This window comes from Lactuca sativa, chromosome 5, assembly GCF_002870075.4.
Source record: "Lactuca sativa cultivar Salinas chromosome 5, Lsat_Salinas_v11, whole genome shotgun sequence".
In the NCBI taxonomy this organism is placed as follows: domain Eukaryota; kingdom Viridiplantae; phylum Streptophyta; class Magnoliopsida; order Asterales; family Asteraceae; genus Lactuca; species Lactuca sativa.
Genome location: NC_056627.2, coordinates 274,083,765 through 274,089,499, shown reverse-complemented (window position 1 = coordinate 274,089,499; position 5,735 = coordinate 274,083,765).

Here is a 5,735-nt window from a genome sequence, read left to right as displayed (position 1 = left end):
TGTGGTACTGATAGAGTGGGGTCACATCATAGCAGGTTTTGGGAACCAGGTTAGAGTTCTGGTTAGGACTCAAGTTCAATGGTGTGTTAGGTCGAGTGCGTGTTCGACCCGGTTTGGAAAGTGTTGTAAGACTACGGGGGTAGCCGTAGCAATCACTAGCGGTCAGATAGTGATAGAGTGTTGTAAGTTTGCGGGTGTAGCCGTAGCATTCACTAGGTTGATAGATGGCATGAGCGTGTTGTTAGAATGCGGAAGGAGCAATAGTACCCACCAGTTCGGGTGCAACAGTGAGGATATGGAAATCCACAGATTGGACTTCGGATTTACCCAGATGGATTAGATCTGGTTGAGCCAGTGATAAGACTGTAGGAGCGCCACTACAGTGATGGGATCAGAAAAGCAGTGGATCATATATGGTTGCTTGTGATATAAGGCTACCATCAGTTAGGTAGCAATCACTTTTAGTCTTGGATTTGATGGTGACAGGATTTGACGCATGGACCCGATCGGTTAGATCAGAAAGTTGTTAGAACCTCAGTGGCATGATAACTAGTGGCAACTAGATTCCAGAGAGGGATTTCGTTCAGAAGTTGTATAAGGCGACTAAGTAGGGAGTCCTTTAGCTCCGCAGCCGGGCTGGAACCCGGTAAATTCAGATGACCGACGGATGAATTGAGACCAGGAAGGTCTTGATAGATTTTGGAAAGCAGCCATGTGGCAACATACTGCTTTAGGCAGATCAGTGTTCGAGTAGTTTCAGCGTCTAGGTAGTATTAACATTTATGTTTTGGGTTGCAAGTACTCACGGAATAGCTGGTTTATTGGGGAGTGACAAGTCACTCACAACAGGAGTACCTGGGCCTTGGCCAGGTACAAGTGATTTGCAGAGATAATTAGGTCTATGATCCTATTTTATAACAGGAACCCCGAGTTACCAGAAATTGAGTAGTCGGTTGAAGGATAAAGTGGACTGGGTCCAACGATATTGATTCAGTATGAGTGGTCTGCCAGGGGTTCAGACCATCTCGAGAAAGCAGATTCAGATTGAGTAAATGTTACCTTATCGCGAGAAATTCGTTCATCTACGGATTGTAGGGCTTTACGAGGATTGGTCAAGGCCACCCGGGGAAGGCTAGGGTGTGCCCAGGATGGTGACCATGTTACTAGAATGATTGGGTGTGTAAGGAATAGTAAGGAATGATTTCGAGGACGAAATCTAATTTAAGTGGGGGAGAGTTGTAATATCCTGTTTATTTATTTGATAAATAAATAAATTAATGAACGAATAGAGGCCCTAAATCCGTAATAAGTTATTAGTGTTTGTCCTAAGGAGCTGAATGATGTAAATTCTGAAAATTTGGGATCTTTATGGTAATAATTGGATTTTAGTGGTAATAAATTATGGGAAGCAAGGACTAAAGAGTAAAATGGGGTTTTGGATGGTAATGATTTGAGAAAGAAGGACTGAATATGTCGTAATTAAGATCTTGGGGATTAAGAGGTAATTTTCGGATTTGTTTTGCAAAAGATTCTCAAAGCGGAGGACTGTTTGGGTAAATTATAGATCTTAGTTTAAATTGAATTTATGGTGAAAGGGTGAATCACGTAGGCGACCTAACATCAGGGACTATTTATGCCTATCTGTAATAAAAATTAAGCATCTGGTCCCCTCGTTAGCGACAGAGTGTGTGGGAGGGAGCCTTCTCCTGCTTTTGTGGCTTCATCTATATCATCGGGTTATATAAAGAATAAACCCTTAGATGGAATGAAGAATATGTATGTTCACTGGCAGCGAGAGAGGGTGAGAGACATCGAAGTTGTGAGGGAATGTTGTGAAAGAAGAAGAACTGTGAGGAAGGAGCTGCCATTGTTGGGTTTCTTCGCCAGTCGGAACTCTCACTGGAGCGTTATGTGAGATAAGGAGGTGGGGATATTTTAGCGAGAATGGGATCATTCCTTCAGCTCCAAATCAAATCGACACTGTGAACTAGGTGGGGAGGCGTTCTCGATGGTTGCATCGTTCACCGACATTGCATGGGCCTCCGGCGAATTCCGTATGTTCTACAGAGCAATGAAGGTAGGTAAGACTCATTTCATCCTCTGATTTCTTATCTAGCTTTGGTGACTTCGATTAGAGAGAAATTGATTGATGGGTTCTAATCCCGTTTTCTTGGCCTATCTATTTTCCAGCGACTGTCTTAGGACCTCCAGCAACATCCGTAAGGGAGAAGGTGAGTTGCTAGTCTTCGATGGCCATAAAGAAGGAGAGGAATCAATAACAGTCTGGGTGTACTTCTGCGTGATTCTTAACTTGGTTGTGGAGCTTGCGTTTCTGATGAAGGAGGATTTGGCAACCACCGATGGATGCTCTAGTGTGCCACCTGGAAGATAGGTATGATTGGACTCTTGCTGGGCTTTTAAGGGGTTAGTATGTATCATGTTATGTAATGGGCTGTTGGCATGTTTTGGGTTATGCGAAGTTGGGCTATTGGGTTAAAAGGATTATTCTATGAAGGGGCATAATTTGAGATCGGTCGAGAATTAGCCGATAGAGTCTAAATGAAAGTTATAGATCATGTTTTTATCTACGCGTGGATATAAAGAACGTCGAAAATGGAGCTCGTATGTGAAAGTTATGAATTTTTGAAAATCGGCTGATTTTCACCCTGTGTGCGATGCCACGTGTCAGCACCAGGCTGCGCCTGGCGGTAGCCAGCCTGGCTCACGACGTAAATATTAAAAATTCACGACGTGAACCTTCCTCCAGCCCCTATAAATAAGTGGTGAGGCCTCCATTCATTCCTCACACCTCCCCTCACTTCCCTCTCTCTAGAACTTCTCTTTAGCCCCGAAACCCCCCGAAACACCCCGAAAAGCCTAGGGAACCTCCCTAGCACGAGGCGGAAGCCCCGGAGTGCCCGACGGCTCCGAGAAGAAGACCCTTTCAGCTCGGGAACGCTGCTCCAGCGGCGCCCAGTTTTGAGAAAAACCCGTTGTAAGTAAGCTACGCCTACGCTATTTTTAATATAGCTTTTATTTAATTATAGTAACGTTATTAGGAACTTATAATAAATACTTGTGCTATTATTATGGGTTATATAAGTATTGTTTAAAGCTTATATAATAGTAATAATAGCTAGACTATTAATTAGTCGCGATTATCGTTAGACTAAACCCTAGTGGTATTGGTACTAGGTTTTATCGAAGGAAAATCGTTTTGAGAGTGTCGAAGCGCTGTCCGAGTGCTGAGTCACCACCTTTCAAGTGAGTGCATAGTTACTTTCAGCTTACACATAGATATGAAGTATTTTATATAAATTACGTGCTATGTGTGCATATTATCTGAATACTTGCTATCTATGCTGGATGAATGTTTTTATACATGTTTTCAATAATTTAAACTGTATATGTATTTTATATCTACGAAAATGTTGGGGTAAAACATGGGTAGATGTGTTAGTTGTTGTGTGATAAAAATGAAATAATGAGAGGCCTCGTTGTAGATGTTGTTGATGATCCATTCATCTAGCAGAGTATAGATGACAACCATGGACTATTCTAGACAGTCCAGTGGAAGATTAGCAGGCTCGCAACCTGTAGATGTTTATTCGAACTGTGTGTTTATTCGAACTGTGTGAACTGTGTGCTCACCAGATGTACTCCATCCCCCACATGGTTTCCATAAGGACATTTATTGTTGAGGAATCCCCTTAGTAGTAGTGTCCATCTCGATGATAGTCCTTAGACTAGGTCCCTTGTGTTAGATGTCTTAGGGACGTAAAGTGAGGATAACGGGAATGGGAAATCGGGTTTGTTTGGTTTGATAAAGTTAGTAAACTTATTTATTGTGGGTTGAAAACCCTATGTGCTCACCAGGTTTCCCAACCTGACCCACTCAGTTTATTTATATCACAGGTGTTGATATGAAGTCACATTACACTGAGAGATTAAAGAGATGTAGATCACTAGTGATAATGAATGTAAGTTATGTTTATGATTATGTATATGTATTAACGATGACATCCCAAACGTTTTAAAATGAATAAAAATACATTTCTTCAAAAATGCTTTGATAACGTATTTATCATGTTTTACTGGGAACAAATTCCGCAACATTTTTATTAAAAGAAGTACTCTGATTTTTATAAAGTATAAACAAAAATCGGTCTTTTCTGGCCGTGAAAAATGGGGATGTCACATATACAATAAGTTTTTATGGGAATAATAGTTGATTAAAGCCTCTAATCTTTAAAAACAAACTCAATGCTTTGGAAGGCTAGAAACCTCTCTTTTGGTAGGAGGCTCACTTTGCTTAATTATGTCCTAAGTAGCCTACCTCTTTACTATTTTTCCCTATATTAAGCCCCTTTGACGGTCATTGAAAATCTCGAAAAAATTCAAAGACAGTTTCTTTGGAGCGGAAAAAGAGATAGTACGAAAATATGTTGAATTTCATGGAACAAAGTCTTAGCTCCAAAAGTAAAGGCGGTCTCAGTGTAGCTTGCCTAAGAACCATGAATTTATCATTACTTGCCAAATGGTGGTGGCGTCTCAAAACAGATCCAGATGCCTTATGGTGCAATGTCGTTAGCTCCATTCACAAATGGGAGAGGCACGACTCTTCAAAAATGGCAAGGTCGAGCTACTCTGAAAATTGGAAAGAAATCACAAAAATTGAGGTCGATTTTAAATCATTTAATGTCGAATTGCATGCTCTATTCAGTAGAAGAATCAGAAGTGGAAGCAAGTGTCATTTCTGGCTCGATAAATGGAGATGCAACCAACCGTTCAAGGAGTTATTTCCTAACATTTTTGCACTTGAAAATGCAAAATTTTGTGTTGTTAGTGACAGGTACCTATTGGCGGAAAACAGAGTGACTTGGAGATGGGATTGGCTCAAAGAACCAAGGAAGCCGGTAGAAATGCAACAACTTTCTGCGATGCTTTGTTTATTAGCGAATACTAGTTTAAATGAAGCTAATGACTCGTGGAAGTGGAAAGGAGAAAAATTGAACAATTTCAATGTGGAGTCTCTACGAAATCTAGCATCTAGCGTGTTCTCAAATCCGAAAGCTATGCATTTTCCATGGTTGAATTGGGTCCCGTTTAAAATCAACACTATTTGTTGGAAGCATTGGCAAGACAAAATACCCACAACAATAAACCTTATCAAAAAGGGTATCATATCAATACAATCCACATGTTGTTTCTGTCATACAGGAGAAGATTCTTCTTTGCACTTATTCTTGGAATGCAACTTTGCAATTGAGGTTTGGAATAGAATTCGTGGCTGGTGTGGGTTTACTTGTTTAAATCCAAGGGATATCAAATATTTATTTAGTGCTGATAATGTTATATATTGACAAATCCAAAAAGGCGACAAAAATCAATCATACGATTCTGATGGCGACTTTATGGAATTTTTGGAGATCAAGGAATGAAACAATTTTTAAGAATGTGAAACTAGGGGTGTCAATTGATGACACGACACGACAAAAATACACGACGCGAAACAAAATTGAGACGAAATTGAAATTTGAATTCGTGTTCGTGTCAAGTGCAAAAAACACGACGTCGTGTCATGTCGTGTTTGTGTTCAAAAATAGACACGATTTAACATTTTTTGTCGTGTTTTTCGTGTTATGTATGAATAAATATTAATTAAATACATTAATTTTTATTTCATGTTATCATTGTTGTGTCGTGTCGTGTTTGTCGTTTTTTAATCGGTTGGT